Genomic DNA, 22,114 nt, shown 5'->3' with positions numbered 1-22,114 from the left:
GCTCGCCGTCTGCTGCCAGACCTGCCCGGCGCCCGTCGGGCTCGTCCCGGCCGCCCCGCATCGCCCCGGCTGGCGAGGGGGCTTCCCCGGGCTCCGCCCGCCTCCACCGCGTCCCGTGGGGAGCAGCGGGAAACGGGGGGGGTCGTTTCCATGGAGATGAGGCCGCAGCCGGGAGGTTGCGGAGTGGAACTTTGCCGCGGGCAGGCGGCGGGGGCCGAGCCCCGGCGGCGCTGAGCGGAGCGGTCTAGTCGGCGGGGCGGCTGCGGGAGCGGGGTCCGTCCCCCCACATTTCCCCCGCGGCAGCACCGGGGACGAGCGGCTCCCGGGCACCTCGCTGAGGAGCCGGGAAACTTTTGCGCCGCGGAGCCGCCGCCCGCCCACGCCCCCCTCGTCGCCTGCCTGGCGGCCGTTCCCCCCGCAGCTCCCGCGGAGCGCTGCTATGGCACCCGCCCGTCGCCGCGGGGCGAGCAGGGGGTGGCCGCCTCCGGCTGGTCGTGCGGTGGCGGCGGCGGGGGGGCGCGCAGCCCCCGATCGGCGGGCGTTCTCCTCCGGCCGGCAGTGACCGCCCCAGCCCCGCTCCCTGCCTGCTCGCCATGCCTGCCCCCGTCCGCCTCTCGCCGAGCACCGTGCCGGGGAAGGGCGAGGGGAGCCGCCGCCCCGTCACTCCCTGAGCCAGCCGTCACCTCACCGGAGGAGCCCCGTGTCTGGCGGGCGCGGCGCAACCCCGCACGTCGCTGCGCCAGGAGGGCTGCGGGCACCGCGCAGCTCCCCACAGGTAAGCGGCGGGGCGGGGTGGGGTGCGTGTGGCGGGGGTCTGTCCTTCGCCCCCAAACTTCAACCCGCCCGCAGCCGTGACCCCTCCTCGGGGGCAGAGGGGCAGCGCCGTGCCCGTTCCTGCCGGCGGGGACAAGGAGACGCGCCCTGCCCTCGGCAGTGAGGGGCAGGGAGAGAGCGGGCACGGGTGGGTGGCTTTTTTCCTGCCGGGAATGGACTTTCTGCCTCCCGAGCGGAGTGGGCTGGCGTGCCGGCGGCTGCCGAGCTCCGCGCAGCTGCTACACACCCTCTTTTGTCTGCGCTCGGCTCCGGAATAGTTTAGGTGCTGCCACCGCCTGCCCCGCCGGTCGGGAGCCTGGCCCGACCCCGCCGAGGGGCTGCCTCCGGGCTGCGCTCCCCGCGCTGCTCCTGCGCTGGCGAGAGTTGCCCCTTTGCCTTTATTTTCACCCGAGTTGGGCTTTCCTTAACCTTTGTTTGCGGGAAAAATGGTGGTGTGCTGGTTATCTGGAAGGATGAGAGACAGATGGGGACGACAAAAGGGATTGCCCTATTCCCTTGCGTGCGAACATAACTCACTGCTAAATAAATCGCTCACCGACTAGACATAAGCTTACTAGTGAGACAGACTTTGAAACAAAAGTACTGCAAACAGCTCGAGTGCATGACAGATACTCCTCATATCCTATTAACATAACCATTGTTAGGATTTGCGCTTGAATTCAATACGTGTGCAGCTGTTCTGCAGATCTGGAATTGCAGTAGCTGTATTTACTTGGCACTTAATAGTCTTATTGAATGCAGTGGTTATGAAAAATAGAAAGGGTTTTACTGTTCAAAGGCAAAAGTATCCAGGCAAAAGTATTCCTTTAATGTAGCATTCTGTATAACATGAACTACAAAATAACCTGTAGCGATGTAGCGGATTTCCAGTTCATAATGCTTTTAGGACATGAGGACTATATTGTTAATAAAATTCTGTCAGCAAAGATTTTGGCTTTTCTGGCTTATCCTGATGCTAGATCAGTGCACTAGCAACTATTCTGTTCTTTTTCTTTGTGCTTTTCTTTGGTGCTTCCAATCCATGTGATGGAAACCAAGTGTCCAGATAGGAAGAAACAGTGCATTTTCTTTCTTTTAGTTATTTTGGTGCTGCTTTGTAGAAAGTGGGGGGAACAAAACCCCAACATTTAAACCATAAAATTATATTTCTATTGAACGTAACTTAAATTCCTTGATAATGAAGCCAAAGGGTCTTTCAAGTTTGGCACAATTTAGTGTACTTCTGGTGTTGCCAGGAAATGTACTTCTAGCTAAATACTTGTTAGAAGATAATTGTAAGATAATTTTTAGTAATTCAAAACACAAGTTACAATTAGATTTTTGTCCTGAGAACAGAAAAACGCCCTCGTGGAAAAAGATATGTGGTACTTAAATAGTAATCTGGAAAATAAAAGCATATATAATTTATATTTTGTTGGCATAGAAACATGTTTTATTTGTTGCTCCTTTGTTGGCTTGCAACAATGATCCACATGAAAGTTGGAAAAGGACTACCGATGGAAGAGTTCAACATTATTTTATTCTATGTACAGAAATGGTTTTACCCAATACAGTCTTACTGGAATTGGAACAGAGCTTCATTTTTATGGAAGCTCCGTAATCAGATTATGAAAGGTGGGCTGTTTGAATCTAATTCTGTGAAGTATGGGCTAAGCAAGCTCTGCTCTGACAAAGACTGAAATGTATGCTTACTCTTAAGCAGGTAAGTAGTTGCAACTTCCATCCCTAATGATCACCTATGGTGCAAGTTCATTACACATGGCAATAGGTCCTGGTAACTTCAGTGAAACTGTTCACTGCCTTAACTGCACTGCTGAACCTTTCCTGGACCAAGCTGTCTTTCAGTGTGCTCTGCTTCCACTTCCTTGAATGCTGGCCATACAAAAAAAAAAATAAATATCTGTGCTGTGCACAGATGCTCACCTCAGCCACATCTCATGGGTTGTACATTCTCTCTTGACTCATACCTCTCAGAAGGGGAAAATGAAAAGTGAAAATTGGTTAAGGAGTAAATTACATCAGTGGAACAGCTGAAGGCGACTGCTACTTCTTGTGCTTCGTTCAGTATATTTTAGGAACCAGAAATCTGAAATGCTGCAAATCAGTAAAACTTCCATTAAAATTACTGAAACCAGACAAAGTTGTGATATAAAAACTATGAAATGTAAAGGTTGTTGTCATGATAGTTTTCTTTTTCTTTTTTTTTTTTTTTTTTTTTTTGTTAAACAGAAGACTCCTGTTGATCTTGTCTGTGATAGTGGTAGAGAATGTATCAGAAGAGGAACTTTGTGTCCTAGCTAGTGATGATGCCTTCATTTGATTTGGTGCCATTATGCTTTATAAACAGATCAGTTACTTTTAATCTATGTTTGACCTCATGATACTGCAACAAAGGGGCAATTGCAAATCATTTTCTAATGTGCAGCATTACAGAGTAAAAGTATGATTAACTTGTGAAAACGTAGGTGTCTTGTGCCAGTTTAAACACCTTAAGGTGTTTCAGGCCTTTAAGAAAACTTCATTCTGTTCTCTGAAACCTTGTTAAGAATTCTGATGCTGCAGTATGATGAATATGGGAAGAAATCCCTTACTATCAGGACTTAGGGAGGTCCATTGTCAATGCCCATTTATCAGCAGAATCTCTGTATTACTTCCTGTGCTGCTAACTGGAGATTGTCTTTGAGTAACCCAAAGATACTAATGAATAGCTTAAAAGTTAAAAATCTTCTTAGAAAAGTTTATATATTTTAAAACACAGACTTGTGTTCACTCTCCAAGCCCACTAGAAGTAAATGGAAATTGCAGACCATGCTTGAGTTAGTGCTTTAGTGTTAGTTAGTACTTTAGTTTGATAATAAAAATACTGTAAGGAAAAAGTTTCTGTTTTTCTTCTTTACTGGATAACGCATAAGAACCTAATTACCCGGAGATTGTGTGGGTTAAGTGGACTGTTGATCACATGGAAAAGTGAAATGCTGGCAATGTCAGTGAATTAAACTACTGGACAGGTGTTTTACACAGCTGTTACTCTTTCCACTAGTTTTACTAGCTCCTGAGTGTCCACCATTTGTGGAGTGCATGAGAATAAGCACTGTTCTCAACGTCCATGCTGGAGCATCAGTCTAACTGTAGAGCAAGATGTTGTTACCCTCTTCCATCATTAACCATTTCCACATAAGGTAATTCGCTACCAGGTGTATATATGTAACTGTTTTTCAGATAGGTGAATCTCCCCAGAAGTGTCTTAAGTGACCTGATGACAGAACAAAGTACTGAAATACTCACATTATACTGGTCTTTTAGTATAAATTAAATTACATTTTCCTTCCCAAACTTTCTTAAGGATCAGTGATTTTAAACTTCATAATTTTGCCTGGATGCCTTTTCTTAAAAATTCAGATTTTCTGTTTTTTGCACAGCTAGCCAAATGAGATGGATAACCTGTAGTACAGAGCTACTTGAAGTCTTTTATCTGCAGCAGTTGCAGAACCTGTTTGTATCATTAAATTTTCTTATTTTGGTCTTTTGCTGACAAATATTTTGAAGAGCACTTGATGTTTTTTGAAAATAGTTCTATGTCCAGAAGACCTGATAACGAAGGATGTTTTTCTTCAGTCATTTCCTCTATTCATCTCTTTTTCTAGCTGAGGAAAATAGTTGTTCTTTTTTCTCTGTGTTTTAGTACCTAAAAATGTGTGACAGGGAGGTGAAGGGCCGCCTAATCCAAACTGGGCATCTGAGGAGCATTGCAAATGGGATGTAATGATATAGCAGAGATTTTCACGCAAAACAGACTGGTAAAAAAATAAAGCAATATGCTACCTTTTTCTGTATGAAGGCTCTGAAAAGTTTTATGAGAACTGTAAATGGTTGTCACTCTACTCTTTTGTGTCTGTTTATATCAACATCTTGTTAATATTTATATATCACTGGAATTTTAGTCAATTGTTCCTTTTGTTGGAAATATGACTATTTTTGTCCAATTAAAATAAGCAGAAACAAAGGAGATGTTTCTCTGGATTGTCTTTTAATTTTTCATCACTAAGCTCAGTGATGAAACTCTTAACTGAATCAGAGAAACTAGGATTTTGTCACTTCAGTGAAATATGCCTTAGATACATACAGATACATTTAGATACAATAATAAATTTTAAAAATCGCAAGAGATGTAAAATATAGCATAGATTACTTTTCATAGAAACTAGTTTAAAGACAACTAGAACGAAAGAGGAAAAATCCCTTTTTATATTAATTTGTTTTTTCTAGTTACTGTTTCACAAATACAGTTGGACTGAGCATCTCAGCACTGTGGTTTTAAAACCCATCACTAAAAAGTGCTAAAATTTGAATCTATTGAAACTGCATACTTCTGTATTCACTCTGGCTGTGAGGAACAACACTTTCACCAAAGAGTTGATGCAGTTGGGTGCTAATAGGCTGTGAGTTCTGGCAAGTGGCACTTAATTCTTTAACTCTAAGTAGTAGAGGTTTGTGCTTTGATACCTGTGAATCTGTAGCATTAGCTTGAAGAGCGGGTATGAAATCAAAACAAGGTCTTTAGAGCTTTTCAATAGTAGTCACACTACTTTTTTCCAATAAAAGGTGGAATTCCAAAAGTAATTTTAATTTTTGTCAATTTAAACCACCATCAAAGCATATTAAATAGAAGGCTGTTAAAAATGTCGCTTATTATATCAAAGTTGGTGTGATAGTGGTAACAGTAATATAATATTTTTTCACCTTCTCCATCTGAATGTGTCTGAATAAGTTGCTCTGCTTATCTGTAATCAGTTTGTTGAAAAACAAGTTTGTATCTAATGAATTTTATCACTTTCATTTTGCTATGTATTAAATGAAAAAAAAGTGCTATTACTTGTCCAGCCATGCAGTTGCATGTGTAAAATTGCTTCTCAATGCACTGGAGTTTTTTTTTTCCTTTGTGTAATTCAAAGTAACAAAGGCATAATGCATATTAAAATACAGAGGAAATAAACAAAAAAGTATGTTGTGATTAAAAAACATTCTAGTTACTCAATTTTTGTTTGCCATTATTAAAAATCTTCCACTTATCATTTGTTAGGATTAGGTGCCTGAGAAACTACAGATCAATGAATAAAGAGTTGTTAGGATATTAAACCATCTTCCTGCATACTGGAAAACTCTTAATCAAGAATTACACTGTATTGGTAGTGCTTGTCTTTCCTTATACAAGTCAGCAGGATTGTCGAGGAAGTGTATTCTAGCCTAGCAATCAACTTGATCCCATATTTTTAGATCCTCTCTCTGCACAGGCACGATCTCTTTCTCTTACTCAGATATGAAATTTGACATATATTGACATTGTAATGAGATGTACAATTAACATATTCCTTCATGATGAGGGATGAAAGCAGCCTCTTATATTGGGACAGCATTTTACTGCAGCGAAAAAGCTTTCCCAAGGAAGTGTTTCTTGGACCACACAGTGTACAGAACAGCTGCTCTAGCTTCTGTCTTTTATGTGATCTTGAGCTAGACAAACTTGGTGTGTAAGGTATGAGGCAGCCTGCTGGACTCAGAAAAAGAGAGGCACTGTGGAACTCTACTTTCTAGAAATATGGATGTCATGGTAGGGTTGTTGGAGGTCAACTGAATAAACCTGATACAGTGTCTGAGACTTGGCAGATGTGTACTTCTTGCTATAAATTATTGTGTATTTAACAGTTGGCTTGTTTCACCTGAGGTATGAGTATATTTTTGTAGGAAGAAGTTAAATGACAGATAACACACAAAAAAAGAACAAGGAAGAAAGCAGAAGTGAAGGGAAAGTGGAAAAAAGAGCAAAAGACAATAAGGAAATATTGAAGACAGAAAAAATGAAGGCAGAAAAAAGATGAAATATAATAAGTTGCATTTCTAAAGATGAATGATGTTCAAGATTCAGTGTGGTAAATGGAAATAAATAATGAAGAGAATAGTAAGACCAAAAGAGATGGTGGTATTTCCTTTTTGCAGCATTCACATCTTTTGACTCTGGAAAATGAAGAAATTAATTCTTGTTTCCCTGAGATGCATTTTAAATGATTTGTCTTTGTTGTGTACCAAAGTACGATGCTCTGCAAAAATGTTGTTAAACACTTCTTACAGAAGATACACTGTAAGTAGATCAGTTCAAACAGACATATGAAAGGAAAGTGAGCTATGAAGTACAGTTTGCTTAGAGAGACAGAAACTGCATTTTGAAGTACTTGAAAGTTAGGTAAACTGTTGTTTCCATTTGCAAACAGACTAATATTCTGAACCCAGAAGTTATCACCATGCAGATCAGTGTAATTTGTCGTTGTCTCACAGAAGACTAGTGAGCACAATAAGCGAACAGGGACTTCCTTCAAATAGTGGATAATTAAGTGGTATTTATCAGGAGTACTTAGCTCCCCCACACAGATTTTTCTTTCTGATATATTTTTGCTATATCTGTGTTAGAAAACTAATGAGGCTAAGAACTGTCTTTTGGCCATGAGGTCAGCCAGAGTGGTCTGGCTCTTTGTGGGTGTTAATCTTTGAGATGGTCAAATCCGAAGTGACTGGTTGGAATGAGCTTCTGGACTGAACCAGCTAAATTCCTGAGAGGGTGCTAGCTGACCTCGATCACAAATATCCCTGGCATCCTTTTTGTACCATGAAAGAGACATGGTGGAATCCCACTCCCTGGGCCTGTGCCCAGGCACACCAACCAGTACTAAGCATGAGATTCTTGACTTGTTAGAATGTTTTTCCTTCTCACCCCAAACAATCTTATTACAGTGATCCTAATATACACAGATTTGAAATAGAAGTAGTATATTAAAAGCTATATTTGGCGACCATTGTCTGTTCTAATTACATTAGAAGAAATCTGATGTCAGTTTGTTATCACAATTGTAACTTCAGTATTATGGAAACTGGAATTTGGAACACTGTGTTTGGATACACAAAATATGTGGAGTTGGTGGAACACACTGGGACACCAAGAAAGTGGCCACCTTTTGGCCAAGAAGACCAGTGGAATCCTGGGGTGCATTAGGAAGAGCATTGCCAGCAGGTTGAAGGACGTGATCCTGCCCCTCTACTCAGCCCTAGTAAGGCCACATGTAGAATACTGTGTCCAGTTCTGGGCTGCTGAGGACAAGAGAGACATGGAGATCCTGGAGTGGATCCAGCAGCAGGCAGTGAGGATGATTGGGGGACTGGAGCATCTCGCTTATGAGGAAGGGCTGAGGGAGGTGGGCCTGTTCAACCTCAAGAAGAGATGACTGAGAGGGGACCTCATTAATGTGTATAAATCTAAAAGGTCATGCAAGAAAATGGAGCCCGGCTCTTGTCGGTGGTGCAAACCACTAGGACAAGAGGCAATGGGCAGAAACTGATGCACAGAAAGTTCCACCTGAACATGAGGAAGAACTTCTTTACTGTGTGGGTGACTGTGCACTGGAACAGATTGCCCAGAGAGGTTGTGGAGTCTCCCTCACTGGAGATATTCAAGAATTATCTGGACGCAATCCCGTGCCATGTGCTCTAGGATGACCCTGCTTGAATAGGGAGGTTGGACCAGATGACCACTGTGGTCCCTTCCAATCTGACTGATTCTGTGACCATACTCCCAAATGGAGTACAAGAGATTTACCTAACAAGCAGAAAACTTGCATGCAAAATAAACCTCTAGCTGGCAGTTCCTTAATGTCACAATTATTGGCCTGGTAATAATAGCCTGGTACAAAAATGGGCAACAAATATTAATAATAAACATCAAGAGACCTCACAGACTCTTCTTGGGAAGTACTGACTTGCCTATTAATACAATTTATAGACTCTAGAACAGTAGAATCACTTTGCATTAATTCAGTACCAAAGTTCTTTCCCCACACTCTTCTTATGACCCCTACAAAGTATTTGCTTTGCTCTTTGCCAGGAAGACATTTCTTCTCAAATTACTTTGCAGACGCCTATTCTGAATTTATTGCCATTCTTCTACTAATTCAATTTTATTCTCTGAGGACATGGCCTCAATTGGTGCCCGTGGTGGAATATCTGCAAAGTCCTGCATACATTGCTGGAACGTAGTTCAATGGATTTTATTATGTTAGAAAGACACAAGTCACTGTTTTCCAATCCAAGCTTGCAACCAATGTGCATACCAATTAAATTACACACAGAAGCATTTACTGGTAAAGGACTAGCAATGTTGTGTTTTGCAGAATGGCAGTTTGTAATTTTTTTATTGTCAACTGGCTGTACTGTTGACATAGTAATGAAAATAGGTTATAGGTGAGACTGTAATTATTTTTAATTTTAGTTCTTAATCTTGTGAATTTTTTAATTCAGTTAGATTGTGTTTGTTTGCTTAGTTTTTCCCTTTGGAATTTAGAGATTATAACTAGATGGCATTATATACATTATATAATTCCTGTAAAGGAGGTGAAGTTGGAATTAGACTATGAGAGGCTGGGCCGAGATGAAGTAGTATAGCTTTCTGTTAATGTTTTCTTGTGCTGCCTTTATAGCGTACAAGTGCGTTATTATATATTAGGCAAAAGTTCTCCACCAAAAGGGTTGTCAAGCATTGTAACAGGCTGCTAAGGGAAGTGGCTGAGTCACCATCCCTGGAGGTTTTTAAAAGACATGTAGATGTGGCACATAGGGGCATGGTTTAGTGGTGGACTTGGCAGTGCTAAGATAATGGTTGGACTCATGATCTTGGAGGTGTTTTCCAATCGAAATGATTCTGTGACTTCATGACATGTGACAGTTCTGGTTTATCCTGCTTTCTCCAAAGAATTTTCAGAGTATCAAATCTTTGCTTTTACAACCATTTTTGTCAGTGTGCACATTACTAGGTATTTTCCCTATATTAGGGAAGGCATAGTCCAAAGGGAGAACCCGGAGCAAAAAATGGTCTGTGTGATCCTTAGTTTCTGCAGTCCTTCTTTCCAGAGTTCAGACCTAGTCTCAGGGAAAACTCTTTATCTCTTACACAGAATATTCTAATTGTTACTAGACATGATTTCACTTTGAATAAGCCTTGTCATCTGTGGTTTTCAGGTTTGCACTTAGGAGGTAATTTTCAGCCCAGAATATTGAGTGCTTTGGAAATAGGCGCAACACGTTGCTTAAAACTGCTTAAGAAGCCAATATCATTATCACTGTCAGGTTAAATATGCTTTTGTTAAGCCCTGTGACTGAAGAGGTGGACTTCAGAATTCAGTTCTGAGCTTTCTTTCCTAATGTATTTATTCTCACTTTACATTTGAAGAAGCCTGCTGTGAAAATGGGGAAGAAAAAGGAAGGAAAGGAAGGTCTGCTACAGCAGACTATGAATTTAGATGGGGGAAGTGAGAGAGGCTGGTTAAACTAGTCTGGAAAAGAGATAGCCCTTGGAGAGGGTGGTGATGTTATGGAAATTTGGATTGGAAGATTTTTCTGATGAGTCATGTGCTCTGAATTAGTTGAGGATGTTGCCCCTCAACAGTGAGACTGTGCCTGGGAATACTCATATTTCCAAAAGTACGTGGCTGAAACTCTCACAGGACTCAGAGGATTGTGGCTTCTCAGGTTAGACCTGATGCTTGGAGATCTGGGTAATGTTTATTATGTGGATTCTTCTATTGCTTATATTAATAGTCTCGTTGTGCCTAATCACCTGGATTTGATTCAGTTACACACATTCAGTAGCTCTGTGTTGCACGGAAAACTCATGCAAACTCTGACATGGTTTATTATACTTCTGTAAAAAACTGTAGGTTATGACAGCTTACTCCTTGACAATTGCCAGACTGTGAATATAATGATATTATGAAAGCAGAATGTAGATAGAAAGATAGGTCAGTAGTACAGCAACAATCACAAACATCAATTATCCTATAGAGACAAGACTATATTTTTGCAAATAATCTCTTAGTTAAGTTGTAGGGAGGCTCTTATCTGAGTAACTGGAAGAAGTGAGTCTTAGGTAGTGTGACTAGAAGTACATGTGGCATTAATATTATAATGCTGTTTTCCTTCTTGTCTTTCAGTAAATCCACAAGGAATGGTGAGGCCAGGTGTTGGCATTTGTCAAGCTTAACAATTTAGAAGAGAAAGAACACGGTAGGGATAACACTCAGGTCTGCAGCAGTGGCAGCAGAGGCTCTGACATAGAGAAGTAAAAGGGCCCTGAAAAAGGGGTCTGATCTGCTGTTGTGTCAGCTGTTCTCCAGAGGTTTGTGCCTTTTGAACTCTTTGCAAAGACTCAAATTAAAATCTGTGGCAACAACTGCATTACTCTAAAAGATTGTCCTTAGCATGGTCATATGCATGTTTGTACTGCTTCTTGTCTGCTTTTTGACCATATTTGTGTCTTAGGCTGTGATGTACTGAGTGATGTGCTGTGGGTAGTGTGTCCTGGGCGTATGTTCTAGCCAAGCTCCAGCCCACATAGGCTGGTTCACAATATGAAAGGTAGACAGGGAGTGGACAGGTATTCGCAGAGGTTGCTAACATAAGCCTTAAGTTCAGGTTCTCAAGATTTTTTATCAAGATCTTGAAGCAGTTTGTTTTTGAACACTGAGAGTTTGAGCACAGACCTTGAAATTAAAGTGCAGGGCAGGTTTCTACAATTTCTGTGCCTAAAATCCCATCTTGATAGGAAATTACTGTCTCAGACAGAAACAACGAGACGGATGATACAGAAAATGTCTACAGATCCTACTTTATACATTTCTTACTGGTTTAGATGTGATGAGGTTGAGATTTGGTCAAAACAATAGAAATGGTTGGAAAAGCATTTAAAATCACTTTCACGTACATCACATGTAAAACCATGTGGCTGTGATTAAACAAGCTCATTGTGTGCAAAAGCTAGAGGATGACTGTTGCTGAGCACAACTTGCTTTAAACAGATTTTTCAGAATGATTATCAGTCATCATGATCAAACTGTAAAACCAGAAAATATGAGCCACAGCAGAAATCTGAAAAACAGCCAGAGAAACCATCCTGGATTTCAAAACCCAAAAGATTATACAACTTCATGTTATGGCTTTGTGAGAATGATAAAACTGAAGTTGATGAATGACTTGTGTTAATAATTTTATATTTGGCTTGTTTTTAAGTTTTCAGGATACTTTATTGTAAAACTTTTTTATTGCTCATTCTCGGTTTGGGTTTTGTTTGTTTTTACAGAGACAGACTGCATATTTATAGCGCAGCAACTCTCCACAGTCTGTCTGGATAGCTCTTGAAGAAGGAGCATGAAAAAAGCATGGCTATGTAGCCAAGCTAGTATTGCATTGTTATCTGAATCTACTATGGCTCCTCTGGCTGTTATGACCGTAATTTCTGTTTTTCTGAAGCAAACCTGCCTTTTCCATATATGAGTGTACGTATTACATACACACACACACACACACACACACATTGTATCTATAAATCTTGGGAGGAGAGTGGGGAGTTTATGGAACTATTGCCCCTGTTTTTGTAAAAAAAAAAAAATCAAGTAGTGGATTTGCTTCATATGGAGGCTTTTATGCACTGGTTTTGTTGTGCACTTCAAGAAGCACCTTAATGCCACAGCCCTACTTTATGATATGAACCCAAGCCACCCATGTATTGTATAGATACAGACAAGATACCAGAGTGTAGTATAACATGTAAGAATCCTGTGGTCATGATGTTATAGGACAGATTTAATAATTGTTGACTTACTCCATCTCTCTTTGAAATAGTCCTTTAAATCCCTCAGTTTTTTGTGTTCATGCAATGCTCTCTTCTCTCTTTGTCATGTAGGAGATCCATCCTCTCCTTTGCTTCACTTTTCCCTTTTTGCTTTTTTCCTACATCAGAGCAGCTAATGCTTCAGGAATCAAATGGTATTTAGATTTGCTTATATCTAGGGTGCAGACAGCCAGGAACTGCATACTGGACCACTGAATGACTTCTAAAAAGTTAATTTTTAGAGTTGTATAAATTAAGTCAGCAGAGAAAGAAGGATTTGGATTCTCTGCTATTGTTTACTCACATTTTACATGAGTATAAATTCTCAATTTTAATGGAAGTTTTAATATATGTCACAAAACTGGTGGAGGGTTAGATGCAAGTCAAAATTTGTCTTTTCCTGCTGTGAGCTCAGGAATGCAGTAGAAAGATTGAATTATTCTTGTTTGCTTACTGTTGCACTGGTAGTGTCATGAAAGCCTGACTGTGAAATCAAAGGCAGAATTCCTGTGTATTTCAACAAGGTTAGATTTCATTTGATATGTTAGGTAGTCATGGGCCTAAGTGCTGGTTCTTACATGGCCCAAAAATGTCAGAGATGTTTTCTGTAAATCATGCCTTTATTACACAAACGAGCCAAAACAGCTCTCAGCAGCTAGAAGGGTTTTAGTTCAAAGCCATGACAATCAGTTTCAGCTAATAAGCTGCCATCCTGGAAACCCCCAAAGGCTTCCAGAATGTGCTTTTTGCAAAGAAGACACTCTAGTTTATTTTGGTTGTTGTTGTTGTTTTAATGTCCCTGAATATATGCTTCTATCAGCTGGATTTTAAAATATTTGTCTTCTAAATTTCTAAATGATATGTCTAACATACCTGAGTAGAATGGAAGTGGAAAGATTTTTTTCCATCTAATTTCTTTTATTATTTATTATTTTAATATTATGTTATATTATATAGAATATTATGAGAGCATATGATAGGTTCATTAAGTTAATCAAGATATTGAGATGATTTTTTTAAATTATTGATATTCAAACTCTTGATGGAATCATAACGGGGAAGATGTCTCTTGCAGTCCAGGAGAAACACTTTTTACAGAACTTTTAGAAATGCCTTAGCACAGGTATGAAATACTTTCTGAGGCCAGTAAATTTCAGGAGGTCAGATATTCATTCTGAAAAAAAAACAAAGACCATTCATGAAAGCCCATATCCCTCACTTCAAAAATAGGAGTCAAATTTCAGTAACCTTTTTGTCCCAGTGTGCTTAAATAGTGAGACTGGAGTTGTAGCAAAGGTTATATAAACGTGTCGAGAATTTACTTTCTTGCTGCAGGTTTTGCAACCCCATTTGCTGTGAATGGGAAACGATAATTTTCTGCCTGTTACTATGGTCTGACCTGCTGGTTTGTGTGACATGAGGCTGTGAGAGCAAGAGACCTGTGCCTAATAAGGCCCCTCTCAGAATACACTCTGATAGCTATTGGCTGCCTTTTGAAGAAAACCTGTTGAGTTCTTTCATCTACTCAGTAGTGTTCATTGATCCAGAAAATCACCCTTCCTCCCAGGTTCAGATGTGAAGAGAAATGACTGAGTGTGCACGCTTCCACTGAAACAGAGTCACTGGGGGCTGAACTGCCAGGCTGAGGTCTTCATATTCTTTGCCATAGGTCAGAGTTTCAGCAGCTGCCAAGGCAAATTTGGGCTTGCTGTGAATACTGGTGGTCTTAAAGTGCCTTGTTGTATGAAATTGCTTAAGTTACTTAAGTGGTGTAAAACCTGTTGAATTCCTGTGCTGAAACATAATTGAAACATTAGTATTAAATCTGTAGTGTATTTCTGACCTGTTTTAAATGCAGAGTTGTACACCTGCAGAGTTGTACACCCGAACATACAACAGTATCTAGAAATAATACATGCAAATTTGTAATGGTCTTGTGGAAGCAGAGGCATAAGAATCTGATGATGAGGGTTTTGTTCCTGGCTTTGCCAGAGGTGGTCTGGAACTTTGGAGAGCCCTGCCTTCCCAGAAATGCATAGACACCTTGTTCCCATGTTATTTTCATCCCTTTGAAGAATATGATCTTTAGTGTCTTTTCCTTCAGTTTGCCTGTCTGCAAAACAGGAATATTTCTATAGGAAGTTTACCACTTATGTACTCATGAGGATTTTTTGAGACATTTGAATGAAAGGTGCTATGCAAAATCAAACCAGTATTAGATACCATGAGTGAAAAGAGCTCTGTGAATCTTGCTATCTGAGCAGAATCATTAGTGATAGAAGAAATCATAATGCATCAAAATGTATTGGAAATTAAACTATTGAAACTGCAAATAAAATGAAAATTGAAATTGGAAACATTGGAAACAGTGAGAAGAATGAATTAAAATATATTCTAAGAGTCGAGTTGCCTCTCTTAAAATCAAGACTATCTTTCTGAAATAAGTTATTCTTGGAGGAGTTATAGGCTTGATACAGAAATCAGAACTGAACTTCCTTGTTTATGTGTGCAGACAAAAATGATCTTTTCTGGCCTAAAATATCCACATGTATTCATATTTTTGTGGTTGAACAGTCATAAGTTTGTGGCTAAATAGTGTTTTTCTCTAGAGGGATTTAAATTCCATCAAAGATATTACTTTGAAATGTATAATGTAAGCTCGTTACGTAGACAAACATAATGACCCAGATGTTTATTTTAGGCATCTCTCTCCAGCTGTATGGATAAATAGATGCTGGAGAGACTGGATGTGGTACTCCAGCATGCAGCTCCTTGGATAATGTTTAGATTGCACATGCTCAACGTAGTGGATGAAACAAACGTATCTAAGTAGGAGTAAAATTCACAACATTCCTTTAATGCATTCTGTGTGTGGCAAAAGTAGGGTTGGTATTAGTAAGCCTGTCTAACAAAAGTCAGTACCTTGTGGTGATGCCTGAGCTAATATGGCACTGGACATGGGATGTCTATTGCATGTGGGCTTTAGATGAGCTAGTCCAGATGTCTCCATGTAGGAGCAGTCGATATGACTGAGCAGGTCTTTCTGACATATCTTTTTTTAGAAGAAGAATCATTTATGTGAGAAAGACTGACAAAATATTATGTGAAACATTCAAAATTATCCCCATTTTTATTTAAATGGGTTGGTTAAGAATGGAGAACTTAGGTGTTAATCTGCAAAATCTGTTTTGTATAAATAAAGGTTTTGTGATGTATTTTTCTTTAAATGGTATTTTACAGTTTTGCACAGAACAGATCATTATTCTCACGTGTGTGTGTACAAAGAATGACAGATTTTCATAACTGTTTCTTCATTATTTTGCTTAGGAAAGAAAGGGGTCATACTCTGGATGCATTTTTTTTTCAGTGAACTATGAGGGGTTTCATTATGCCCAGTTTGACTATCTGTAAAAGCTCTTAATCTGGTGTATATCTAATTGTAGTGATCATTAACAGTGATTACATTTTAAATTGAGATGCTGATAGCAGAGAAAGCAGGAGATCTTACAGAAAGGACATCAAGCAGCCTTAATATGGAGGCACATAAATTTTTGATAATAATTTAAAAAATATACATTCTTGGTGTACTTTTATGTAGGTTTCCTGAAAATATCAGAATTTATATTTATTGCACATAATTTAAATATTTTGACAGTTATATGCTCTAGTCCTTCACTTATCTGTTAGTGAATGACAAGGCTTTGCAGTCAGAGAGACTCTGACTTGAAACACTTCCCAAAATCTAAGTTAATGTCAAATCATTACAAAATAGTAAGTGGCCTTCAGTGGACCTTTCATAAAGATCTTCCCCTAAAACTGTGCATCTCATATTCCAATTAATCATATACATTTATAAGGAATTGGCCATTGGGCTCTGTCAATCCCACACAGTTATGCTAAAAGATAAATCAGTTTGGATGAATGTGGAGAAAAAGAAGTACTGGCCCTCAAAATGTGAGGACAAGACATAAGGACTAATTTCCTCTTGCACTTTCTTTAGGATGCAGCTTTCTAGACAAAATGGCAAACCTTGATACCAATGTGTGAAGGGCAGGGCTATTAGTTTTCATGAAAGCCCTTCAGCTAATAAATAGCTGTTCAAAACAAAGTTGATTGTATCTACACATTGCAGTGTCAGAAATTTTGTTACCTGCTTGACCAGCACCATGCCATCTGGGGAAAATGGCACCTCTGCAAAAAGAAATAGGAAAGTGATGTTGCATCCAAGGCAGCAGGATGTGCTTCTTTACTTTCAAGGCCCAAGCAAGCACTGTTGCTTGGTGCTTTGTTTTGGATTTTTTTAGCTGTAGCTCAGAGTTCAGTTTACAGCACTTCGTTGCATGGTGTTAGTATACCCAGTGGCTGCAATTTTGGCTGCTCATAAAAGTGGAAAAGACGCTTTATGGTCTGCACAGAAGAGCCTACCTGTCTGTTCTAAGGTTAAACAACAGAGTATCCAACGATTGTTGTAAAAGTGCTATTAATGTTGTAAAAGGAAATATTTCATAGTATATGTTAGATTTATTTATAAAGCTTCTTGTTTTATCTGAAAGTAATAATTTAGTCACTATTTTTATTTACTGAACGATCCATATTAACTGAATATTAGTACTCTGTACTAATGTACATGTCCATTAGTACATGTATAGTGAACATAAAGTTTATTTTATTTCTTTCTACTTCTGTAAAACCTATACACTGTTCACTTGTACTATACATTAATTCAGTATAGCTTCTTTATGATTTAAGGGTATTACTGCTATTGTGATTTATCTTCACCAAAAATCTGTCCAGTGCTCTGCTGAGTAAAACTCTTAAGGTCTTGGGACAAATGAATGAGTTATGGAATAAAGATTAAGTGAAGCAGAGAGAGCTAAGGAAAACAATGAGAATCCAAAGTGAGCTTGTATTTTCATAAAATCCTTATTCTCCCTGTAATGTAATGTCTTGTTTTACTTGGTTATATTTTTTTCATGTGGTCTGCTTTATACACACACATAGTGGACTTCAGTCATTGCTTTGTCTTAAGGTTTCTTTGGATGAGGCCTTTATGGTCACTCTGAAACAGAATTTTTGAAGGAATATGAGGAAATGGTAGGCATTATTTATAAATGTCAGAATATCATTCTGATAGTCAATATTTTAGAGCGACTTTGATAAAAAGTAGCACATGAGTTTTCCTGGTTCCTCTACAGAAGTGAGAACACTGGGAGCAAGCCAAAGTAAGGCTTTTAGAGTGCAGAAGCATATGACAGGCCTAAATTAAAAAGATATTCAGAGAAAATATTTTTCTCTCTGGTTATACCATACTTAACTGCACTCAGCTTGCTGAGCCTGAAAATACACTGCTGAATGCACTTTCAATTAATTTTAATATGAAGAAAAACTCAGGATAATTGATGCATTGTAATAGAAAATGAAAATCTAGGGGGAGTTCAGGAGAGCTACAGTAATATTATATTTGGTGGAAGCATATATACAGATGTGCCTACAGCAAAGAAGAGGCTTGTTCTCTGCAGTCACCAGTTAGGTGAGGTAAAGGCAATTTCTTTTATCAAACTTATTAGGAAAATAAAAAGTATAAAGAGGCAAGGAAAATTAATGCACTAAAGGTGTAAGGGGGAAGCACTGATCTCTTCTCTCTGGAGACTGGGGATAGGACCTGAAAGAATGGCAGTATCAGAGGAGGTTTAGTCTGGATGTTAGGAAAAAGGTTCTTCATCAAAAAGTGTTTGGGCACTGGAACAGGCTCCCCAGGGAAGTGGTCACAGCACCAAGCCTGTCTGAGCTCAAGAAGTGTTTGGACAACATGCTCAGGTACATGGTGTGATTCTTGGGGTGGTCCTATGCAGGGCCAGGAGTCGGACTCAGTGATCCTTGTGGGTCCCTTCCAACTCAGGATATTCTATGATTCTATGACTCTCTTTGAGATGTGGGCTACTGTATTTAATTTTTATAGTCTGTAATGCTGAAAGATTCTGGTTTGTGAAGGAGCTCGTAGGTGCTGTTTTTACCGTGTATGTTACTGCTGCTAATAATTTAAGAGCTGAACTATTTTCATAAACTCGAAATGGAAGAAATTTTACACAGCAGGACTACTTTTTAAAATATTTTTTCAACTTTTTGGCCACATCTCCTATTAGTTCCTTATGGCTAGTCAAAGTGTCATTCCTGTAACTATACTAAAATACAAGCTTAGAAAAATCATACGACTCATGTGTTTCTTTGATAAGCAAAACCATATGAAATTACACATACGATTAGATCTACCAGTTCCTGTGGAATGACAGAATTTTTCCCCACCTGCCAAGCAGCAAAATGAAAACCTGGAGTACTCTGGCCTCAGCTCTGCAAATTCTTGCCAGTTCTAGGAGCTGTTAGTCAAATGAAAAATTGCACTGATTTTAATGGAGGGAATTCCAGGATTTAGGTGTATTAAAGGCATTTTATTTCTGAACAAATTTTGCATCCAACTTGTAAGATTATAATGTTATTTTGCATACAAGATGCAATAGCTCGGAAGAATTTAGTGTGAAATTTTTGTGACCCTAAAATTAAGAAGAAAGTGCAGATAAGCAGATGTTTACAAATCAGGCTCTCTCTAGAAGTATATGCTAAATTTATAAACATAAAGCATACTTTTGTCACTATGGAAATAACAATTTAAGGTCCCATAATTTCTGTGGGTACATTAAAAAGAGTCTTTTACATTTTAAAGTTATAAAAAATCAGTGTTTTCAAGTTCTACAGTAATGATCATTATATTGTTTAATAAGTCAATTTAATGCTGAGGCATGAATGTTTAAGAATTAAAAACAAGATCTGATCTTTTAAGATTTGAGAACACCTCCAAAGACTAAGCATATAAACAATAAACCATAGTAGCAATTATTCTGAAAAGCAGCAAGGCACATATCAAGAATTACTGAGAAGAAGAAAATAATTCTGAATTCCATGTGACACTTGGATCCCATTTAAACTGACAGCAAACTCCTGTTGCTTGAACTTAAGATTTAACCTTTTATCTTGTTATGTGCTGTCAAAACATATATGTGGGCATCAGATGTCTAACTGATTAGACAAATGACTTGAAAATTATTCAGAGCATGGGGAAATATAGGTGAAGGATAGGCAGAAAACCTGGAGAAGAAAGTTAACTCGAGAATTTGCTGGCTTTCATACCTCTTCCTTTGCAAACTTCTTTCTCATCTAAAGGTGAGTGCATATAACGCTCCCAGAACTGGATGGCTAAACAAAGCATGGGCTTATCTTCATTTTTATGGCATACTTTTACTTACTGCTCTCTTTCTGCTGGGAGGAATAAGATGGATTGCTTTTGTATTCTGTTCCAAAATCCTCAGCAGTCTTCCAGGAGCACTGAGCTAAGACCTATCAGCATGGATATAGTATGGCTCAGGATTGCAGGCCATCTGTACATCAGCTTTAAGCAAAGAGTTATGGCATGTTATAAGCAGCCATTGCCTACAGCAGCTCCGGAGCCTGGCAATTCCTCCTATGTGGCTGCCAGAGCCCAGCCTAGGGCACCCTAAAACCTAGAGGTCTCCCTCCCAGACCAATGGTCACGGCTGCTGATTTCCCATTTATAGGTTCAACCAGTTTAACCTAACCTTGCTGGCTAAACATCTACCCCAGAGACACACACGCACAGAAGACGTGCATGGCTGGCTATGCAGACTGCCAGAGGCAGGGTACTTCCTTCAACAGCATCCACACACAATGCTTTCAGGAGTGATGTTACAGCCAGGTCCTCTTCCTACTCTTTGACTGCTAAGGATTGACATTCACTAGTGAAAGTACAAGCACTTTTGTGGATTACCCAGGCACTGGTGTGGCCCCTCTGTCCACCCTACACTCCTGCCTGGATCCTGGATCCCCTTACCCACCCCGTTGGACAAGCCAGCTGGTCCAGCTTGGTGCTTGTTGCAAACAGACACATGCTCTCACTCACTTGTTCCACAGGTACCCCACACTCGTGGATCCCCCCAAACACTAATATGAACCCCCTGCTCACCTGATACCCCTGCCAGGTCTGAGAGCCATTCATTAGCTAGTTCAACTTAGGAGTTGTGGGTGAATGTACAGGCACACCATGCCTACCCAGTTAGTTTCTAGACATTGTCACTGTTTATCCATGGGCTATCAGTTTGTATCTGTGTACTTTTGCTTATCACTTCCCCTCTTTACCTACTATTGCCATTTGCATTGAAAAGGTCCCTGATTGGATAAAGTTAACAAACCCCTTACAGAAACAAGCTTTGTGGTTGGTAAGGGAAACAGCTTGAGCTCAGTACTCTGTACTCAATCTACCCAAAGGCTGTGCAGGCATCTGGCTAATCAGGCAGTGCTCCTGGTCTCTGACCCCCAGTTGAGTGGGAGGTTTAGCTGTGGTGGTCTAAGATATTGCTCCTGCAGCTGACCATTCCTGTGCTTGTCAAAGGCTTCCCTCCATTGCTGAACAGTAGGTGTGGACACATGGCAACTCTTCAGTTGCTACAGTTCGTATCTTTGCATATAAGTCATTAATGAAGATTAACAAAGTGTTCTCATATTCCATTGCAACTTGCAGTAACTTTGGCCCTGGCACATCTGATGCTGTTGTTCCACAAGGGCACTGCAAGACTGAACCGAGAACTTGTGGAGTTGGATGCAGCAGTTCAAAGTGTGTAGCAACCTTGTGTGTAGCAGCACACAACCCTGCTGAGCTGAAGCTGGTCCAGCTTGATTGATAAGACCTCCACTCACTGTTTTAGTAGCCTTGTGAACATAACCTATCTGTATGTTTCTTAATCTTCATTAAAGTTTTATCTTGCTAAATGTTGGTGTGTTTTTTAATGTTTTTTTTTCTGTTTCCTGGTTTTCCACTTCTCTACTGTGCACAGATCAGAGTGTGGGAAACATTACAGTAGATCAAAGAGCTGGTTGGTGCCAGCTCCTAGAACTTTTGGCATAACAGATCTCTATCTCACATTTTACAATTCTTACGGTAAAACTGACATCCTGAATGGTTAAACTCCTAAACAGGAAAAAAATGAGGAAGATTGAAGAAAGTGAATGAAGAGGGCATATAGTGCGGATAGGTGGCAGAAGGGCTAGAGGTACACAGACCCAGGTACAGACAGAGTTATGGGAAAAGGGGAGGTGTGTCTGCTCTTCTGCAGGGGACAGAAAGGAAGCCTGGCAATATGATTTAAGGGGTCCTTGGTGACCAAGTGAGAGAGAGATCCTGCCTGAGGAAGGAGGAAAGTGTGGCAGGTCCTAATGAGAACACGGCACATCAGAAAGTTTAGGACTGGAAGTGGAGTAAGAAGATGGTGCTTTCTGCAGAAGCACCAAAGGATTTCAAAGGAAACGCTGGAAGTGTACTAGATGCACGACCTGTTCATAAGCCTCTTCAAGGATCTTGAAATGAGAAGTATACTGTGTGTTAGAAAATGCATTTTTCTTAAGAAATGTAAATACCCAACTCTCAAATGTCTACCAACAGTAAATAAAATCTTACTCAAATGAGGAGCTCCAGTCTGTTCCACTTGAACTGTTTGTAATAGAACAAGTAAG

General features: G+C 40.0%; 1 protein-coding gene across 1 annotated transcript in view; it reads left to right on the top strand.

Annotated features, from left to right (window-relative positions):
* The first annotated feature begins 195 nt into the window (after positions 1-195).
* Positions 196-22,114, top strand: part of TMEM200A (transmembrane protein 200A) — a 51,781-nt gene continuing 29,862 nt past the window's right edge. Inside the window, exon 1 of the mRNA XM_051792447.1 lies at positions 196-775. The gene's annotated coding sequence lies outside the window, so the exon portion shown is untranslated. The remainder of the gene's footprint in view (positions 776-22,114) is intronic.

This window comes from Manacus candei, unplaced genomic scaffold, assembly GCF_025592945.1.
Source record: "Manacus candei isolate 608988 ecotype Guabito, Panama unplaced genomic scaffold, ASM2559294v1 h1tg000034l, whole genome shotgun sequence".
Taxonomy (NCBI): Eukaryota; Metazoa; Chordata; class Aves; order Passeriformes; family Pipridae; genus Manacus; species Manacus candei.
The sequence above is the reverse complement of the archived record's forward strand: the minus strand, read 5'-3'. Positions and strand labels throughout refer to the sequence as shown.